General features: G+C 43.1%; 1 long non-coding RNA gene across 1 annotated transcript; it reads left to right on the top strand.

Annotated features, from left to right (window-relative positions):
• Positions 1-1,784: 1,784 nt before the first annotated feature.
• LOC117080833 lies at positions 1,785-19,784 on the top strand. The gene is made up of 4 exons (XR_004435971.1): positions 1,785-2,219; positions 7,071-7,114; positions 11,919-12,015; positions 19,402-19,784. It is a non-coding gene; the product is annotated as an uncharacterized LOC117080833 (long non-coding RNA).
• Positions 19,785-22,580: the final 2,796 nt, after the last annotated feature.

Consider the following 22,580-nt stretch of genomic DNA (forward strand, 5'->3'; position numbering starts at 1 on the left):
AAAAAATTAGCTGGGAGTGGTGGCAGGCGACTGTGGTCCCAGCTACTCGGGAGGCTGAGGCAGGAGAATGGTGTGAGCCTGGGAGGCAGAGCTTGCAGTTAGACAAGACTGTGCCACTGCACTCCAGTCTGGGTGGCAGAGCAAGACTCCATCTCAAAAAATAAAATAAAATAAAATAAAATAAAAATAAAAATAGAAATAAAATAAAACAGAGATGTGTGATTAAAATAAGTGGTTCAGAATGTAAGACCTTGAAGAATACAAAAAAGAGTTAAGAAGATGTCTTAAAGGACATTGAATTTGAGTTGGGTCCTAAAAAATGGGTGAGCTCTGGCTGGGTGGAGAGCAGTGAATGGAAGTTTCAGGCAGGCATTTGCCTCTTGGTAACATTCTGGAAATCCCCAGGGTAGTAAACTGAGTTTGAGAGGCAGAGAGCACTTTGAACCGAATACAGTTCACGTCAAGGGAGAGTGGAACCTGGCGCTGTTTGCCTGCAGGGTCCTCTGATAGTTGGAAGAAAGTTAAATAATAGGTAGCAACTATCAGCTTATGACATGCAGATTGTTGAGGAGATTGAAAGCTTAGGCCTTGGGGTCAGAGACACAAACCTCTGAACGTGGAACCTCTGAACGTGGAACACTTAGGGTGCTAGGAGTGTGACCTTGAGCTTCTTACTTTGAAGTAGTACCTCCTTCAAAGCGACATTGTAGGGGTTAATGCGTTGAACACAAATGGCCCAGCGAACCATCTTTTGTACCAGAGAAAACTGATGTTAAGTGTTTTTGTTGTTGTTGTTTTGACGGAGTTTCACTCTCTCACCCAGGCTGGAGTGCAATGAGTGGTGCCATCTCGGCTCACTGCAACCTCCACCTCTTCGGTTCAAGTGATTCTCCTGCCTCAGCCTTCTGAGTAGCTCGGACTATAGTTGTGTGCCACCATGACTGGCTAATTTTTGTATTTTTAGTAGAGATGAAGTTTCACCATATTGGCCAGGCTGGTCTCGAACACCTGACTGAGGTTAAGTTTTAACCAAGGTTGCTCAGCCAGTATGGAGTGGGATGAAATCAAACCTAGTTCTCCAATGCCAGAGACTGTCCTCTTTCACTTGCTTTCCTTCTCCCTTCTTAACATTTGTTAACTACTTTTTAAAGGCTGGAGTCTAAGGTGTGCATACATGTCTCTCTCTCTTTCTCTCCTATACATTTAATCACATGTGGTGGGAGTGGGGTGGAGAGAAGGGTACAAGGATAAATAAGTTATAGATTCTGTCCTTGAAGTGCCCATGGTCCAGGCTACTGGGGAAGGTACTATGCAGACAGGCAATTAAAATAAAATGTGATAAGCACAAAAATAGACTATAAACAGAGTGTTGTGGCAGCCCAGGAGTGAGACACACTCTTCCTGGGAAAGCTGGGAAAGGCTGCATAGAACAGGTGATGCTCATCTTGGATCCTGAAGAATAAATCAGCATTTGTCAGATAGAGATCAAAGAAAAGGCATTGCAGAAGACAAGAACACAATGCAAAGGCCTGGACTCCTGTGGCAGCCACAGCATGGTGTGTTCAGGAACAGAGCAAACTCAAAAGCTCTGCATTTGGGGTACATGGTAAGAAGAGAGGAAGATGAGCTGGAAAACGGGTTGGGGCCAAATTGTCAAGGGACAGTTTTGTGGCGGGCCAAGGACCTTGGGCTTTATTTTTGGGTGATGAGAAACCAGCAGAAAACTTTGGTAGGGGAATGAGCAGGTTTAATTTTTTTTTTTCTTTTTGGGGGTACCAGTTTCATTGAGATATAATTCACAATTCACCTATTTAAAAATGTAGAATTAAGTGGTTTTTACTATACTCACTGAATTGTTCAACCATCACTACAATCAATTTTAGAACATTTTCATCACTCCCAAAAGGCATTTCATACCCTTTAATGGTAAGCACACCCACCCCCTCTTCCCCCAATCTCTCTCCAGCTCTAGGTAACGGTTACAGTCTCCCCTGTGCACCATGATGTAGCAGTCTCTCATTGTGAGGTATCACCCGGAGTTCTTTGTCTCACGACCAGGAGCATGGACACCAAAAAGTGAGGTTGAGGTGAAAGTTTCAGAAGTGAAAGAAAGCTCTCTGCTTCTGAGAAGGGACCTGGAAGGGGGTTGCCATTTTTACAGTTGAATGCAAAGGCTTTTAAAGGAAACCGATGAGGGATTGGTGCCTCATTTGCATAAGGTACAAATTTCTGGTAGCTCCATCCCATCCTCCTAATGCACATGCCGGCCCTTAGCTAGAGTTACTCCATATTGCTTTGTTCCCCTTACCACACATGTGTCAGGGGATGGAATTTTCTATTGTGGGCATTTCCAGGCAAGTCACCTGTGTAGCCTTTCTTATCTGTGCAGCTGTGGACATGTCTTAAGCAAGCCCTCCTGTGCAAGTTCCCTTATCTGTGCCTGCAGGCTGTTTTTTTGTTTGAAAATATTCAACTGAGGACCCACCCTAACTGCCTGCCTGCTTTTTTTCTTTCTCCTCTCTCATAACCACTTATCTACTTTCTGTCTCTATAGCTTTACCTATTTTGTATATTTCTTGTAAATGAAAGCACATTTACAATATGTGGCCTATTGTGACTGCCCTCTTTCACTTAACATAATTATTTCTCCATGTTTTAACTGTGCTTCATTCCTTTTTATTGCCAAATAATATTCCATTGTTTTGGATATGCCACATTTTGTTTATCCGTTCATCAGTTGATGAACATTTAGTTTCTTTCCACTTTCTGGCTAGTGTGAATAAGGTTGCTATTAATATTCATATACAAGTTTTAGTGTGGACCTAGGTTTTCATTTCTTTTGGGTATATACCTAGGAGTAGAATTGCTGTATCATATGGTAATTCTATGTTTAACAATCTTATGAGAAATTGATGGACTGTTTTCTAAAACAGCTGCACTGTTGTACACTCTCACCAGCAATGTATAAAGGTTCTAATTCATTACATCTTCGCCAACTCTTGTTATTATCTGTCCTATTTCTTTTACAAGAGGCTTGCTAGGGCATCAGTTTGAAGGGTAGACAGGTGTAGACCCCTTAGGAGGCCGTTTCAGTGACCCACGTGAGAGATGATAGCAGAATAGGCTGCCAATCTGGCTAATATTGTTACTGACTGTATAGACTTCTTGATCCAACTTCTCTCTTCTGGATCTACAAATGTGGACATGAGCATTCTGCTGTGAGGAAGAAGTCTCCTCTCCCCTTCCGTGGGGTTCCATTGAAGCCAGCAGGAAAGGATTTCAATCCAAGAAGAAATACACTTCTGGTGTTTACTGCTACTGTTCTCTTCGGTTATGTGGTAGTCGTGAGGACTTTTCTAGCTCAGCTATGTGACAGAGATTAAGGAATTTTGCCTTGTTCTCACAGGGAGGTACTCAAAATAGACAAAAACATCTTTGGGCAGAGAATGAGATGGAACAACAATCATTAACTCTGGAAAGCAGGATAATGAGTTCCTTCTTATGGGATTGAATCCAGTGGATAAAATTCTCTAGGCCAGCCTAGTCAAGACTCCAAACCAGCACCACCTTCCAATATACGAAGCTCAGCTAACGAAAACACTTTCTGATGTGACAGTTTCAAGAATGTCATTTTTCCATTTAAGTCCTTGCCACACTACCAGTATTCTCCAAGGTCCTGCGTTAGTCCCAGTCTCATCTCTGGGCAGTGGCCGCATGATGGTTTTCAGTTTTCTGAGGAAGGCCAAGGCTCACCTATAGATTCCTCTTGCCCTGAAGAGAGAGCAGAGGCCCAGGAGACTTGGAGCGGTAACACTCAGTGTCAGTGAGCCTTCTTTCATTCAATGAATATTTATTGATTCTCAACCACACGCTGTGCTCTGTGCTAAGTTCTCTTGAACACTGAACAAGACAAACAAAACCCCTACCTTCAGGTAACTTTCAGTTCAGGCAGAACCTCCATAAAGGAAGAGAAACACACACAGACACACACACACACACGACATTGAGAAAGAATATGTGTATGTGAGAATTTAAGCTTTAGTTAGAATGCAGTCACTTGCCCTTGAATGAGTTAGAATTGTTTGGCAAAACTACTCCTATCAGCATGAGAAGACTGTAGGGCTATAGGGCAGACTCCCCTCTCCTGAAACAAAATGGAAGGGCTTGCAGGTGTATGCGTGTGTGTCCATGCGTGTGTGTCTGTGTGTGTGTGTGTGTGTCTGTGTGTGCTTGCGTACACATGCATGAGAGGGGGTTCCTCGAGGCAGGAAAACCCAGAGGGTCCTAAAGCCTCTCCTCTTCAGTCTCCAACCCCCACCCTCCCACCTCAAAATATCTAGATAGTTACAGGACAAAAGGAGAGGAAATTGTGGGTCAGCAAAATCCCAAGTTTATAAAATAAAGCCCACACCAATGCAATAAAGTGTGTAAGACAAAGACTTTCCTTTAGAAGTGGGAGCTTGAAAGTGCAGGGGATCACAAAAAAACAAGGAAGCGATGCTTCTCTCCCAATTATTGTGCACTCTCAGCTGTATTTTGTTGACCTCGCTGATTTCAATCAGCTTTCAGCACATCCAGCCTTCACCTGCTATGAATCAAAACCTGGAGGACCCTCTGTTCTCTGTGCTCAGAAAAAAACCCTTTGATAAGGTTGTTATGGATGCAAGGCAGAGCGGGTTGGGCTGGGTGCTTTTCTTAGCCTGGCATTACACATTTATGATGCAAACCAATGAAAAAGCAAGGGCTCGGAGTGCAGGATCTGGAGAGGGGGGCCTGAGGCGCAGGTGGGGTGGGGTTTGCCTTAGGGGAGTAGCTCACCCCTGTTTGTCTTTCACTGTTGGAACAAAAGGCTGATGAGGGAAGGGCAGGTGCTGGATGGATGTGACCACAGGTCTCCTTTGAGGAGCTTAGGACTGTGAAGCTCAGTTTAGGACTTCTATCATGATCTCTGGGATCCTCCATGGATTGACTTTTCTCTTAGGAAGGTGAATGGACTGACAATTTTGAGCACTAGAAACCTCTTTGGCAGAACATAATCTCCATGAAGGCAGGGATTTTTTGTGTGTGCTTTGTTCACTCGTCTGTTCTGATGTCTAGAAAAGCACTTGGCATACAATAGGCATTCAATTAAGTATTTGTAGAATTAATGAATGGCTAGGCATCCTTGTTTTTAGGGCCACCTTGACAGGGGTACGTAGAGTACAAGATCATTTCTTCTCGGCTTTGGTGAATTTAGGAGCTATTCTGGGCTCCAGGCTGCTATAGTGACTGCTGCTGGGGGTGGATGGGGAGGATGATAGTGAGAGTGGGAGACAGATGGTGGAGGAAAATCAGGTGGTTCAATTAGCTTGTACTAAAAAATACAGACGCTCATATACATATCACCCACCCTGTAACCTTCTACTGTTACCAAGGTAAAGAGCGCAACCCTCCTTTTCTGCTTTCTCCCACAATTAAACCCCCAAGCATATGATTTTTTTTTTTTTTTTAAATCTGTCTTCTTCAAGGCTACCCATAACATTACTTATTCCTATTTGGATGCTGGCTATTTATGTAACTTTGATTTTTCACCTCTAATATATCAGTTTTCTCATTTGCAAAATGGGCTTCATAAAATTGATCTCATCAAGTGGTCAAGAAAATGGATCAATGTATGATCAAGCCCCTAGCACTTAAGGGCTGCCCCATGTATGTTACCATTGCATGCCACACAGCTTCTACCACTAAAACTAATTATTGCCGCTCAACACAATGTGAGTCTAAGATTGCTCTGTGTGATTCAGGCCTGAGGCTGGAAGAGGAAGGGTAAGACAGCTGTTCCTGACTGGGACCATATTTCCTGAGGGCTGGTCTCCCTCTTCTGATAACAGATTCCCTACCAGTCCTTTCTCAAGGCCCAGACTGATCAAGAGCCACCATTGGGTTTCTCCAAATGGTGGTGCCCAGGGCACAGGCTGTTTTCAGTATTTATTATTATTATTTTTTGAGATGAAGTCTCACTCTGACACCCAGGCTGGAGTGCAGTGGTGCGTTCTCAGCTCACTGCAACCTCAGCCTCCTAGGTTCAAGTGATTCTCCTTCTGCAGCCTCCTGAATAGCTGGGGTTATAGGCACGTGCCACCATTTCCAGCTAATTTTTGTACTGTTAGTAGAGATGGGGTTTCTCCGTCTTGGCCAGGCTGATCTCGAGCTCGTGACCTCAAGTGATCCACCCATCTTGACCTCCCAAAGTGCTAGGATTACAGGCGTGAGCCACTGCTCCGGCCCTGTTTTCAGTATCCTCCAGTGAGACCCCTTACTTCTCTCTGGGAGCGGGGTCTCACCACTTAGTGCTTCTTTAACTCTCCCAGCATCCCCTGCCATGTTTTGCATGTAGTACAGTGTTATATTTCAAATTTGACATTGGATCGCATAATCTAATGAAAGATTTGGGGTTGCTTTCAGGTGGGAAGGCCAATGTGGGAGCCTTGGGGAAGCAATAGGATGAGGTTTCTGTACTGGGTAGTGACAGCAGGCAAGTGGCAGGGGCAGTTAGCCTGGGCTCACCTTCCTGCCCCACCCCTCATCAGCTGTGTGATGCCAAACATGTTATGAAACCTCTCTGTGGGTCAGTTTTCTAGTCTAGAAAGCAGCAGTGATGATCTACTCAACAAATATTTAGTAATCACCTCCGTGCGCCGGGTACAGTTTACTAAAGGCATTGGCATCACAGGTCAATAGATGAGGATCTGCATGGAATAGATGAGATAGTGTATGAATCGCAGTCAGCTAGAAAGCATGAAACACATGTTAGCTATTGTCATCATTTCATATGGTTTAGATGCCAACAGTTTGGAATATCCAGGACTTGTCATTGGTTCTCTTTGTTAGAGAGAATGTATGGAATTGGAATTGTCTAGAAAAATGAGGTTATATGGTCAGTGAATCTGTCCAATATATGCTTCCCTGCAACTTTTTGCACCTAAGCACCTTGAAGGTACAACAATTACTTGTGGCTTGGGTCTTCCATTATTCCAGCTGTAATATATACCTAACTCATCCCCACTGAATCTTCCTCTCTGCGTTTTTAGGTAAAACCTCATTAACGTAACTGCAGCAATGAAGATATTACCTAGTAAGTATGTTGTACCGAAATCTGTTTTGAAAATGCTTTTAAGATACAGTACCTCACTGGCTCCAGTGCCCAGGAATGCCCATGCCTGATTGGAATGTGGATAAAGGTGACACTAAGCCCCTGAGAACTGTCATAACCACGTTGTGTTTCAAGTTTGGGAGCGTAGTGGTTTATCCTTTTCATCATCTACAGCATCTATGCTCTTTGCCTAGAAGAGTTTGTAAGACTCCCCCTCCCCAACCCCTGCAGCCCCACATTGTAGATAAAAAGGTTGTAATAGACTGTGTGTGAGTTTGGGGATCAAATAAATAAGCATTCAATTCCAGGTGTATCACTTGAGGAAAAGGCCTGATAGCTTACTGATCTCAGGTTTTTCCAAGAGAAAATAGGGCAACAATATATATTCCAAAGAGTTGTATGAGAATTACGTAAGTGTCTATAGTAAGACGTGTAGCATGCTTCTGTAAATATTCCTTCACTTTCCTCTTCTCACCCTCCGCCTCCCCACAACACGACCTTTCCTGTGTGTCCCTAATGTTCTCTGGGGTTGATCATCCCCCCTTATCTCCACTATGCCCCGAGTTGTGGAGTGTGTGTGTGTGTGTGTATGTTTTGTGTGCGTGGTAGTGGAAGGGGGTGGGGAGCGACAACATGGCGCCTGGCTCCTTCTCTGATCTGTCCTGCGGGAGGAACCTAGCACACCAGCCCCACGCGGCTCACATAACACCATAAGTAAAACACAAACAAAGCAGAGGTTGTTCTGCTTGTCAGCCTCCAAGACCATATGGAGCTGAGACATGATTGTATTACCTCTGCTATATTGCAGTCGAGCTAAACAGAAAAGCCGTAATAAACTATTCTGGGAGGTCCCTGAGCTCCACACACAGAACACAAACAGATAAACAAGAGGGTGGCTGTTTTTTTGTTTTGTTTTTTGTTTTGGAAGAAGCACCAGAGAAACAAGGGAGAGAGTGAGGAAAAAAAAAAAAAAGAAAATGGAGGGGCTGGGCACGGTGGCTCACACCTGTAATTCCAGCACTTTGGGAGGCCGAGGCAGGCAGATCACCTGAGGTCAGGAGTTCGAGACCAGCCTGGCCAACATGGTGAATCCCCATCTCTACTAAAAATACAAAAATTAGCCGGGCGTGGTGGCAGGTGCCTGTAATCCCGGCTACTGGGGAGGCTGAGGCAGAAGAATCGCTTGAACCTGAGAGGCAGATGTTGCAGTGAGCCGAGATAGCACCATTGCACTCCAGCCTGGGCAAGAGTGGAACTCTGGGGAAAAAAAAAAAAAAAAAAGGAAGAAGAAGAAAAAGGAAAAAAGAGAAGGGGAGAAAGTAGGAAAGAGGGCTATGGTTCAGGACCATTTTAGTGGAACTGGATCAATGGAGCATTGCTCCTGAAAAGATTTATAGCCTCTGGGGGACTCGTGGTTTCACCTAGGCAGAGAGTAAAATCTGATGGTAATTTAACTTCTCTATGGTGGATGTCTGTGTTTGTAGAGGAGTTGGGAGAATTGAAGAGGAAAAGATGCAAAACAGCATTGAGGAATATTTGGAACACCTTTAAGTCTACCCATATCTCCTTTCCTTTTTCCCCTTCCTTGTGTCCCTCATCCTCATAATTCCAGTCCAAATGGGATGATGAGACTCATATTTTGTAACACGGACTAGACTCTTTTCTTCAGCAGGGTTGGAGCTGTGGGCTGAGAGAGAGAGAGTGTGTGTATATGAATGTGTGTGTATGTGTGTGTGTATGTATGTGTGGATAGGTATGTGCAAGGAGTGGGGGTCCATGGATGGAAGGGTATACGTTCAGATAGAAGCTATATTGTCCCTGGGGTTGGCAGGCTACATGCCCACTGGGAGTCTTCCCAGACCTCAGGAACAACTAGAGAAAATAAATCAGGAAGAAAGACAAAATAAACAAAAGCAAAATAAAACAAAACAAAACCCCACAGCCACAGCCACCCAATTCCCAAAGTGTCAACAAACCCACATGGAAATGTCTGCAAGATTAAAAAAAAACAAATTCCCTGTTTGAATGTTGTTTCTCCCAGGTGTGAAGGCAGGTCCCAGCACTTTGAGAACTGTTGTCTGTTTTGAAAGTGTGTATAAAGATAGAGTTCAAATGCAATGCAGCCATCAGCAGTAATTACTTTTATGTAGAACTACGTCCTACTCAAACATTATAGCCACTTTTTCAAATTCTTAACTTATAAAAGCCATATATGATGGCAGTTGAGGATGAGGAATTTTGATTTAGACAAACTTGGGTTCAAATCTCAGGTCTGATACAATGGTGTGGGGCCTTGGGGCATCTAGTGTAGAAAGATGGTATAAACCGTCTTGGGGAAGCAGCCTGCTTCTAGCCTCAAGAGCAAAATGTAGAATTCTACTCTGCGGAGGATCATGAGGAGAAAAGAAGCGAATAGATTATCTGATGAATACAAATGTTTTAAAAATTATTGCTAGGCGATAGATCAATTGGAGTATTTGTTAGTGGTGGTGAGGAGTCCATTTGACCCTTGAACAACAGAGGTTTGAGCTCCATGGTCTATTTGTACACAGGTATTTTTTCCAACTAAACGTTGGTTGAAAATATAGTATTTGCAGGATGTGAAGCCCATGTACATGGAGGGTCGACTTTTCATACAGGCAGGTTGCTCAGGGCTGATTATGGGACTTGGATATGCATGGATTTGGACAACCTGGCTCAGCAGAGAGCAATACTTACACAGTCATCTTAATATAAACACAGATGATTGATTCAACCCCAAATGTGACATAATTACACTAGAAGGATAGGGGACAGATAGTAGGAAGAAGGTGGCAGTGTATTAGAGAACAAAATTCTCAATTGCAATAAAAGGAATTTAGTAGAAACTGTCTAAAATGGATAACTTGAGAAATAGCAATATGAATATGTTATTTAAAATGTTAAAGGTAAATGCCAGTAGAAATTGCTAAGAGTTGAGAGAGGTTACCTATGTGGGACTGAGGAAGTAAGGAGGAGTAGACCTATTGGTTGATATGAGTCTTTTAGTACGACTTAATTTGTAAAACCATGTATATAGATTACTCTGATAAAAACAAAATTAATTTAGAAAGGTAGTACATGCAAAGTGCTTAGCATGGTGCTTGGCACATATTAAAGTCTTAATAAACATTAACCATCATTATTGGCTGGGCACAGTGGCTCACACCTGTAATCCTAGCACTTTGGGAGGCTGAGACAGGTGGATTACTTGAGGTCAGAAGTTCGAGACTAGCCTGGCCAACATGGTGAAACCCTGTCTCTACTAAAAATACAAAAATTAGCTGGGTGTGGAGTGTGCCTGTAATTCCAGCTACTTGGGAGTTGTGGAATGTGTCTACAATTCTAGCTAGTTGGGAGGCTGAGGTAGGATAATTGCTTGAACCCTGGAGACAGATGTTGCAGTGAGCCAAGATGGCACCACTGCACTCCAATCTGGGTGACAGAGTTAGACTGAGTCAAAAAATAATAAATAAATAAATAAATAAACAAACAAACAACCATCATTATAGAACTAGAGTGTGTAGGAAAAGATTATTTTGTCCATTCCCCTGCCTTTAGTCAGGCCAACAGCTAAACTCCCCCACAGGACTGGTGATATCATTGGGTAAATCCAGTAACTCTGCCAGCATCAACCATCTGTGTGACTTTGGTGAGGCCTTCTCCCATAGTTTATAATAACCTCAGCAAGGTTAAAGGTCAAGGCCAGTCCTGGGCACAACTGCCACATAGGTAAAGTTGCTGTAATAGGCCTTCTGTCCTTGTAGAAGGTTGAATAATGGTTCTACAAATATGCCCATGTCTTAGTCCCCAGAACCTGTGAATGTCATCGGATATTTGGCAAAAGGGTATTTGCAGATGTGATTAAATTAGGGATCTTGAGATAGGGAGATTATTATCTTGTTATCTTCATGGGTCCAGTATAAATAAAACAGTCTTTGTAAAAGGAGAGCAGAGGAGTCAGAATCAAAGATACTAGGAGATAGGACAACAGAAGGAAGAAACTGGAATGATGAGCTTTGAAGATGGAGGAAAGGGACACAAGCCAAGGAATATAGGCTGCCATTGGAATCTGAAAATGTCAAGGAAACAGATTCTCCCCCCAGGGCCTCCAGAAGTATCAGTCCTACTGACCTCTTGACTGTAGCCAGGTGAAACTGACTTCAGACTTCTGACCTTCAGTCCCGAAGAAAGTATGTGTTGTCTCAAGCCACTAAGTTTGTGATAATCTGTTACAGCAGCAATAGGAAACCAAATAGAGTCCTAAGTCCCCCAAATTTCCCTCCCTTTCTCTTCAGCTTCTACCATCCAACCAACATATACCAAGTCTGGTAACCAGGGCCTGCCTGGGAAATGGGAAAATTTGTTTGCATTAAAGTGTTATGAGTTGTTGTATAGCTTTCAAAGAAATTTTACATCATGAAAAAAAGATTTCAGGAAGAGAGCCTGAAGAACAGAAGTGTTTTCATTCACATTTGTATTTCTAGTATAGTCGACCCCCCATATCCACAGGTTCCACATTCCTGGATTTGGCTAATTACGGATCAAAAATATTTGGAAAAAAAAAACAATAAAATTAAAAATACAACAATAAAAAATACAAATGAAAAATACAGTATAGCAACTATTTATACAGTGTGTATTTGCATTAGGTATTATAGTAATCTAGAGATGATTTAAAGTACATGGAAGGATGTGAGTAGATTATATGCAAATACTATACTGTTTTATATAAGGGACTTGAGCATCTGTGGATTTTGGTATCTAGGGCTGGGGGTCCTGGAACAAATCCCCTGCAGATACCAAGGGATAGCTGTACCTACCACAGTGCCTAGCCAATAAACGATTGCTGAAAGAGTGAATGAGTAAGTAGCTAAATACATAAAAGAATAAATCCCTGAATAAGGACCCTAGACTTAAAGAAGCATTCCATCACTGCTCATTAGTCAAAGATATTTAATACTCCTTACTGTTGAGAAAGCCTTCTTGCTGCCTAATTGAAATCCCCCAAGCTGAATTTTAAGTGCTGTCTTTTTTATCCTCAGTGGATTTAGTGAACATCTGGTGACCAACCAACATCTATTAAATCACTCATAGTTTTCTTTTCTCTGACTAAATAATCTCCATTCAATGAACTATTCATATCAGTCTTCTCTTGTCATGGTCAGAGCAGGCCAGTTTCAATGGTGGGCTTTGCTGTGGGCTCTCTGGCTAAAAGGAACTACAATGGGATGGGGCTTCTATTATATTCTAGTTCTCTAACCTTTGCACACTTTTGTTTAGGGGCTATGGACAGAGAGATTCTCCTGTCTTTGTTGTCAGCATTGTGCTTACAGAAAGTAGAACAATCTGAGTCACATGTGTCAGTGGCCTATTTCTGTAACCTGTGGAGGCACCACATTGAGAAGTTAAGAGTATGGATTTTAGCCTCTGATAAACCTGAGTTCAGGCATGGTTCTCTTACTATCTGTGTAGTGTTGGGCAGATCACTGAAGCTCTCTAAACTTGATTACTATAATCTCTAATACATAATCTCTAGAACAGGAAGCTTGTAATGTTGTTGTGAAGATTAAATTAGATAATATAATTAGCACTCTTAATTGTGCCTGGCCCTTAGTAAGTGCTTACTAAATGTTAACTATTAATGGTGAAGAAATCGGGAAAGGGTGTGGCAAAACTTGCTTTTCTCCTTCTGGGACATTCAGGGCCATTCACGGGGTTGAGTGGGGTGGGGGATTAAGATCAGGTTATCTTGGGCATAATTCATTTATTCATCCATTCATCCATTGCATGAGCTTTTATTTTGTGCCCTCAAGGCATCCTCAATGACGTAGGGAAACAAACAGAAAAATTTACACTTGTGAGGCCCTGTGATAAGGGGTTCTGCAGTGGCTTCTAGAGAAGGAGATGTTTGAATGAGTTTTAGAAGATGAATAGGTGCTCCTAGGAAGAGATATTGGCATTCCAAACAGAAGATGAAACAGAACATACAAAGCCATCAAATATGTAACAGCACAATGGGTCCAGGGGATGTAAGAGGGAAGTAATAAAAGTTATTTATCCTATTTCAAGTTTTCTACTTTCTTTTCTTTCTTTTCTTTTTGAGACAGCCTCACTCTGTTGCCCAGGCTGGAGTGCAGTGGCACCATCTTGGCTCACTACAATTTCTGCGTCCCAGGTTCAAGCAATTCTCATGCCTCACCCTCCTGAGCGTGTCACCATGCCTGACTAATTTTTTGTATTTTTTGGTAGAGACAGGGTTTCATCATGTTAGCAAGGCCGGTCTCAAACTCCTGACCTCAAGTGATCTAGCCACCTTGGCCTCCCAAAGTGTAAGGATTACAGGTGTGAGCCACTGAGACTGGCCCAGTTTTCTACTTTCTAAGTATTTGTTGGTGATATGGTTTGGCTCTGTGTCCCCACCCAAAACTCATGTTGAATTGTGATCCCCAGTGTTGGATGTGGGACCTAGTGGGAGGTGATTGAATCATGGAGGTGGTTTCTAAAGGTTTAGCATCATCCCCCTGGTTCTGTCTTGTGATAGAGTTCTCATGATATCTGGTTGTTTGAAAGTGTGTAGCACCTCCCTCTTTGCTCTTTCTCCCTCCTGTCGTGCAGGATGTGCTGGCTTCCTCTTTGCCTTCCTCCATGATGTAAGTTTCCTGAGGCCTCCCTAGCCATGCTTCCTGTACAGCCTATAGAACTGTGAGCCAATTAAACCTTTTTTCTTTATAAATTACCCAGTCTCAGGCTTGTACTTCTTGCCCTCCTGAGAGTTGGGTTCCACTCTATGGCCATGTGACAATGAGTAGTAAGCAGAAGTCACATGTGCTAGGGCATTTTATTATTGACATGAAAACTTTCCAAACTCTCTTTTCTTTTATTACAGTGACTGGTAATGTTTAATATGGCAGCTGTTCTCTTAGAGTAGGTGTGGAGGGAGGAGACACAGAAGAGATTCCCTAGTTCTGTTCTATTCCGTACTGTATTGTTTACAGAATAATACCTCTTACTGCTACAAGTCAGCAAGACTTTGAGGTCGTTTGTGACTGCAACATAACCTACTCTATCCTGACTTATCAAGTAAATATAGCTTAAAGAAATAGCAATATGTGGTTTTCTTTTCCCCCCTTCTCAGACCCACCCTCACTCTCAAGACACAGGGCAGAGTTAAAGAATTTCAAAGGCAGCCTTGAATGAGAAATGTCAAAAATGAAGCCTGTCCATATGTGTGCAGTTGGAGTTCCCACCCAACGCTTTGCCTTTGGGGAGGGAAGGTATTGTTCAGGGATTGGCTGTAAGCATGGTGCTTTGGGTTTCCCTGGCAGCAGTTGCCTCCCTGAGCCAGTGCCCAGCACCAGTGTGTGGGTTCCTCCAAATGGGTCCCACGGTGACTCCATAATAATGATGCCACTTTCCTTTGCACAGTTTTCTACACAGGGTAATGTGCTTTCACATATTTTACTTCTCTGACACATCACAACAACTAGTGAGGTCGGTGTTATAATTAATCTCATTTCACAAGTGAAAAACCAAGAGGTCAGAAAGGTTATGTGACTTGTGCAAGATCACACAATTAGTAAATTTTAGAAACATGTTTCAGTTTGGGGACTGCTGATACCAGCTTATGAATTCTTTCTGCTCAATGTTTTCTGCCTCCCCTACCCTTTTTTTTTTTTTTTTTTTTTTGCCCTGAGGATGGTTCAGCCTGCCTTTCTAAATACACCCAGAAACACAGCGTTTTCAATTTATAATAGTGATGGCTTCAGGGACAAAGTGAAAAACAACAACAACAACAACAACAAAAAACTCGTAGGAGGTTTCTTTCTAGCTCTTCACCGTTTTCCCATCAGAAAAAAATGTAAGAGGTATCGTTATGATCTTCCAAATCCTTTTATAAATATGCAATGTCTATTTTTCCATCTGTACACAGACCCAGATTTTAGCTTTGAGGAGCTTAGTCTTTTCTGAATCTATTCTACTACAGAGCTTTGGCTCATTCTAGAGTGTTTTAGACCGTAGCATCCTATTTATTTATTTATTTATTTATTTTTGAGATCCCAGGTTGGAGTGCAGTGGCATGTTCTCGGCTCACTATAACTTGTGCCTTCCGGGTTCAGGTGATTCTCTTGCCTCAGCCTCCTGAGTAGCTGGGATTACAGGCGAGTGCCACCACGGCTAATTTTTAAATATTTTTAGTAGAGATAGGGTTTTACTATGTTGGTCAGGCTGGTCTCAAATTCTTGACCTCAAATGATCTGCCCATCTCAGCCTCCCAAAGTGCTGTGATTACAGGCGTGAGCCACCGCACCCTGCCTGTAGCATCCCTTCTCCACTGAGCCTTTCCTGATAACCCCAAATCTATTCTGGTTTGGTTCTTATCCTGTAATGTCTTCTATTATGCCTGGCTGTAAACATGTCTAACTTCCTCACTAAAATATAAGCTCTTGGTGAATCGGGACTGTGACATACACATTTTGGAGGAGGCTGGTGTAATAGATTAGAAGGCCCTGGGTTTTAGCATTAGCTCTGTCATTTGCTAAAGTCTGTAGCCTTTGACAAACCACGTCACTTCTCTAGGCCTCAGTTTTCTTTTTCATAAAATATGAGTGTTGGGATAAAGGCTTCAAAGGCCTATGATCTCTAAAATCACATGCAAACATTTATATCTATGTGCAATTTCTTTAGAAATGATTCAAAATATTTATCAGATTCTTAAAGGGATCTGTAATCTAAGAAAGTTTACAAAACAATAAAGAATATTTGTTTCCTTCAAGCTCTAACATTCTAAGACTGTTTTAAAAAAATCCATCAATCAATGGAGCAAAACAGAAAGCCCAGAAATAGACCTACACTTACATAGTCATTTGATTTTTGACAAAAGTGCAAAAGCCATAAAGGGGGAAAAAAGTCTTTCAGCAATTTTTTTTTTTTTTTTCTTGAGACAGGCTCTCTTTCTGTCACTAAGCAATCCTCCTACCTTAGCCTCTTGAGTACCTGGGACCACAGGTACATGCCACCATGCGCAGCTAATTTTTTTTCGTTTTTTATAGAGCCTGGGTCTTGCTGTGTTGTCCAGACTGGTCTTAAACCCCTGGCTTCAAGCAGTCCTCCTGCTTCACCCTCCTAAAATTCTGGGATGACAGGCGTGAGCCACCATGCTGGCAACAATTTTTACTGAAAACAACTAGATATTTATAAGGAAAAAAATTTTTCCTTGTTCCCTACTATATATGAAAATTAATTTGGGATGGATTACAGACCTGAAGTAAAAGCTAAAACTATAAAGTTTCTAGGCCAGGTGTGGTGGCTCACAACTGTAATCCTAGCACTTTGGGAGGCTGAGGTGGGCAGTTCACTTAGTCCTGGAGTTTCAGACCAGCCTGGGCAACACGGCAAAACCCCGTGTCTACAAAATATACAAAAATTATCCAGGTCTGGTGGCAAGCGCCTGTAGTCCCAGCTACTAGGGAGGCTGAGGTGGGAGAATTACTTGAGCCTGGAAGGTCGATGCTTCAGTGAGCCATGATCATGTCACTGCACTCCAGTCTGTGTGACAGAGTGAGACCTTGTCCTAAAAAAAAACAAAGTGTGGTGGCTCAAGCCTGTAATCCCAGCACTTTGGGAGGTCGAGGCAGGTGGATTACTTGAGGTTAGGCATTTGAGACCAATCTGGACAACATGGCGAAACCCTGTCTCTACTAAAAAAATACAAAAATTAGCTGAGCGTCATGGCACACACCTGTGGTTCCAGCTACTTGGGAGGCTGAGGCATGAGAATTGCTTGAACCTAGGAGGCAGACGTTGCAGTGAGGAGATATTGAGCCACTGCACTCCAGCCTGGGCAACAGAGCGAAGCTATCTCAAACAAAACAAAACAAAACAAAACAAAACAAAAAGGCCGGGTGCTAAAACCAGCCTGGCCAACATGGTGAAGCCCCATCTCTACAAAAAATGCCAAAAAATCAGCCAAGCGTGGTAGCATGTGCCTATAGTCCCAACTACTTGGGAGGCTGAGGCAGGAGAATCTCTTGAACCTGGCAGGTGGAGGTTGCAGTGAGCCGAGATCGTGCAATTGCACTCCAGCCTGGGTGACAGAGCAAGACTCCATCTCAAAATGTAAATAAATAAATAAATACATAAATAAAAATAAAAAAGCACTGGCACAACACAGTAATGAAAAGACAAACAACATTAACAAGAAATGGGCAAAAGATTGAACAGATACTTCACTAAAGAAAGTTTACAAATGGCCAATAAGTACATGAAAATATACTCAACAATAAAATACCACTACATATCCATGAGAATGGCTAAAATATAAATGACAGCCAACATCAAATGTTGGCAAAGATGAGGATTAACTGTAACTCTCATACATTATGAGTTGCAGTACACAGACACTTTTGAAGCTGGTCTGGTAGTTTTTTTTTAAAACTAAACATACACCTATCTTATGATCCAGCAATACAACTCCTAGTTATTTATCCAAGAAAAGTAAAGACAGGCATCCATAAAGTGACTTGTAGAAGATTCATAGCAACTCGATTGATTAAAGTCCCAACCTGAAAACAGCCCAGGTGTTCATCAACAGGAGAATGGATACAAACAAAAGAATACCCCTCAGCAGTAAAAGGGAACAAACTACTGATACATGCCTCAATACAGATGAATCTCAAAAACGTTGGGCCTTACATTGTGAAGGAAGACTGGCACCAAGAGTACACACTGAATTATTTTATTTATATGAACTTCTATAATAGGCAAAAGTAATATAAAGTGAAAAAATAATAACAGTGGTGTCTTCTGGAGGGCAGGAGTGGGGTTTAATTGGGAGGATCATGAGGCAAACTTCTGGGGTTGATGGTCATATTTTACACCTTGATAGGATTTTGGGTTGCACAAAGGTATGCATTTATCAAAGCTCACTGAATGTTACACTTAAGATTTTTTTCTTCTTTTTGAGACAGGATCTCACTCTGTTGCCCAGGCTGGAGTGTGGTTGAGCAATCTTGACTCACTGCAACCTCCACCTCCTGAGTGATTCTTCTACTTTAGCCTCCCGAGTAGCTGAAACTACAGGTACACACCACCACGCCCAGCTAATTTTTGTATTTTTTGGTAGAGATGGGTTTTTGCCATGTTGGCCAGGCTGGTCTCAAACTCCTGACCTCAAGTGATCCACCAAAGTGCTGGGATTATAGGCGTGAGCCACCACACTCAGCCGATACACTTAAGATTTGTGCATTTCATGGTATGTAAATTTTTCTTCAACAAAAATAACCATAAGCAAATATTGAAGACTCATGATTTGCATGCTGAAGTGTTTCAGGGTGAACTGCACTGATGTCTGCAATTTACTTTGAAAAGCATCCAAAAACATAAGAGATTGATGGGGGATATGAGAGATGGCTAGATGGTCGATGGACAGCTATGTGATAAATATAGAAAAATGATAATTGGCGAATCTAGGAGGCGAGTATATGGGTGCTCACTATATAGTTCTTTCAACTTTTTTTTTGCTGTGCTTTAAAACTTACATAATAAAATGTTGGGAAAAATATCTGTTGATCTGCAACCAATAACTGACCAACCAAATGACCAAATAGCTAACCAATCAGTCAGCTAAAACAGTGTTCCTCAAACTTTACTCATTTGAATACTCCCCATATCATTATTTATTTAATAGTGTATCTGAATGTGGCTCATTTTTATTTTATTTTTTTGAGACAGAATTTTGCTTTTGTTGCCCAGGCTGGAGTGCAATGGCATGATCTCAGCTCACTGCAACCTCCACCTCCTAGGTTCAACAATTTTCCTGCCTCAGCCTCCAAGGTAGCTGAGATTACAGGCGTGTGCCATCACACCCAGCTAATTTTTGTATTTTCAGTAGAGACAGGGTTTCACCATGTTGGTCAGGCTGGTGTTGATCTCCTGACCTCCCAAAGTGCTGGGATTAGAGGCATGAGCCACTGCATCCAGCCACGTAACTCATTTTTAAACTTATGTTCTACCTTAGCCTTATCCTGAGTAATAATATCTGTGAAATTAAGCGTCTTACATTAGTTATATTTATATAATACAATACACTTAATATATCTAAACGTTAACTTTAAAATGTTCGCACATATGCCATGTACAATTATTTCACTTACCCTCTAATATATGCATATGACACTTTAGAAGTTCTGATCTGTGTTTGGTGCTGTGGGGGAATTAGAAGTGAATCATGTGGTTCTCTGACCTCAAAGGACTCCATCGTGCATCCCATCAATCTGCAGAAGGAGAGGACAGACTGCAAAAATGGGACCAGCTTCACAGACTGCAAAAATGGGACCAGCTTCGGGGCTGGACACAAGTGGCTGGGAAATGTCCACAGCAGGTCTCATTCCCCGGGAGGCGAGGATGAAAATTACTGGTGACACGTGGGTCAATGGCCCGTCTCCTGACTCAGGACACACAAGAAAGAGACTCTCTGAAGCCTCAGGAGCAGACTCTCAATTGTATCGTTCCTGGAATTTGAAGGTCTGCCGTAGACTCTGAAGAGAAAGGGAAAATACATGCAAACCACCCAATCACAGGGACCCCTGTGGCTCCTCACCCCCCCTCCACCCTCCACCTTCCACCTATTCCACTCCTCTCAATTGTCAATTAAAATAAACAGCCTTGTATTCCACAGCCTGGCTTCAATCTATCTTGGCTGGGAGGATACGCATGGATTTGTGGCAGTGCCTGAAAGTCCTTGCTCAACCTTTTTAATATCTGAACAAAGCAATCAAACCCGGTAAGATCTAGCGAAGGCAAGATCACTCTTCTGTCCCTGGGATGGAAGCTTATTAGTCTGTGGCCCACATCATCAGAGTTATTGTGCCATGTTAAATTTATTGGTACTATCTCACCTCATTAAATACTTAAATAGACCTGACAGGACAGAAAAACGGGCTTCTTAATTTTTTTTCTCTCTCCAAAGGGAGCTGGTGTTTCCCATGTCCCAGTTCACCTCTGCTGCAGCTGTTGGCAAAGAAAGGAGAAAGCCCGGCCCCGCGCAGAAGGTTTGGGTTGGCTGCGTGGCAGCTCCCAGGGTCCTCCTGACCCTGACCTGCCTTGGGCCAGAAGAAGAAAGCACCTTGGAATGTGTGTCCATGTCCACGAGAAGGAGGTGAAAAGGGCAACCATGGAATTTATTCTCTTTGCCGAGTTACCCAAATCTCTGTGGCTTTTTACATTTTCTGAGAGAAGTCTTGTCAGTCATTTAGCCAGGACAATTGCCAGAAATAAAGGTCAGGGTCACTGAGGAGAGAGGAAATAGGGAGTGTGTAGGGGAGGGTGGAAGTGGAGTGGGGGTGAGTTCACAGCAGCTCCCTGTCCATCCCTCAGCACTGGGGATTGTGGTCTTTATTTAGCAGATAGCCCTGGTATCCAGGGTTGGATTCTAGCCAAGGCTAGGATTTCCCCAGATTCTGAGCTAGAGAACTTGGCAGGCTGGTGAAGCCTTGCAGAGAGCCACTAGCCTGAAGGTTTCAAACAAATTACAAATGATGAGAGGTGGAAGTCAATGAATGCGGATGTTGCTTGGTCCTATTTCTTTCCCCAGACCCCCTTATGACCATCCCCCAATTGTGTGTGTGTGTGTGTGTGTGTGCGTGCGTGTGTGTGTGTTCGGAGGGCAGAGTGCAAATTCAGGAACTGGAGAAACTTTGCAACCTAGAAAATATTCCTTAAACGGTTTCATCAGAAGTTGATTTTTTTTTTTTCTCATTTATCAAGCCAATTTTCTTCTCAGCCAAGGTGATTTGGGACACAGCCTCCCTGCATCCCCTTCCTCTCCTTATGTCTCTACCTGCAGAGAAGGTCTCTTTTCTCCAGCTGTTTCCCTCTCCCAGCCGAGGTCCTCGTTTGCACCTTATTAATAAGGTGGGCAAAGGGCCAGGAAGCAGCTCTTAGGTGCCTTCCGTTCCTAATGTCCTAAATGGCCATGACACTGTGCTTAATTTCCGTTTTAGTGCAATGGCTGGTGGGACATCAGCAGGCTGAGACCTGGGTCCTGTGACAGTATCTTCAACCACGGCCATCAGCCGCCCTGTAATTAGAAGCCACGTGGAGCCCGCTGTCCTGCAGTGCCAGAGCTCCGTGGACTTATGTAACTGTCCCCCTGTTCAGAGCACAGTCTTTACAAGCTCTGAGTCTCCCAGCGTTAAAACAGCTATAATCCCTTGCCCACCCTGGGAGGGAAAGCAGGCCATGACCAGATGGGTTATCTATGTTATCAGCTTAGAATAGTGTGGGGCACGTAAAACCCTGCGCTTGTGCAGAAAACCTAGATGGTTGACATTTACCAACTGGGGAGCGTCGCTCTTTATCTTTTTTGGAATGTTCCATAGTAGACTTGGGGAAGTGAGATGGTCAGAAGCCCTGGGTGGGGGCTGTTGCTTTCAATGCACATCAAAAAATGTTAAGTGGGGAGCAAAATGGAATGTTAAGCATTGTGGCTGAGCTATGTTGGTAATGAAAGACTGCCAATGATGACAAGGGTTTTGGGAGAACTGGAAGTCTGCCTGAACATGTGGATATAAAGACCCAGTTTGGTCTGAACCAAAGGGGGGTTTGGGTGGTGGGTGGGGGAGGGTAGAGGAGGTGATTAATTACCACCTGGGTGGCAGTATTTCTTCATTTAGAAGTTGCAGCCTCAATTATCTTTAATTACTTCCCCGGTGGCCTTAACTCAAGGGTGAGTCCAGAATGGGGGTCAGCTGCTTGGGTATGTGTCTCGGGTGGGCTGGCAAAAGGTGGGCGAGGGGTTAGAGGGTCACTTTTGGGCACACGTGGATGGGGCTATTTCAGACCAGCCCTTCCTTCCAGGACTCAGTGATAGAACTGACAATAATCAAAACCTGAATTACTACTACCCCAGACACACAGAGCATCTCAGAGGAGTGCAGTGCCTTTTCTGAGTCATTGCTTTCTGTTTGTCTTCACTGACCCATTAGGGAGGCCAGAAGGTGTGAGTGGGGACTCTCCTTCCCATTTTACGGATGGACAAAAGGAACCATGTATATCTATGCAGCAGGCAGGAGGCCATGCTTCTCTGCTTTGGTCTGAGCAATCTCCTCTCCCAAACCCATGGATAGGAATCACCTAAGATGCTCATTAAATATACAGATTCCCACACTAGATATATGGAATCGATGTGTGGAATCAGAATTCTCAGGAGTGGTCAAGGTTTTCAATATTTTTAACAGGCTTCCCAAGTCCCCCTTATGGGACTGGCATTTGGGAATCACTGCACCAGGCATGTCCTTACATTCTAAGCAGGGGAGACCAACTCCTTACCTCCTGGAAGCCTCCTCATCCCTGTGCCCTCCTCCTCATTCTGCAAGTTTTCAAACTTGTCAGGGCTGGAGATGGTATTTTCAAAATCCAGGTCTCATTT

Source organism: Trachypithecus francoisi, unplaced genomic scaffold (assembly GCF_009764315.1).
Source record: "Trachypithecus francoisi isolate TF-2019V2 unplaced genomic scaffold, Tfra_2.0 Lachesis_group8, whole genome shotgun sequence".
Classification (NCBI taxonomy): Eukaryota; Metazoa; Chordata; class Mammalia; order Primates; family Cercopithecidae; genus Trachypithecus; species Trachypithecus francoisi.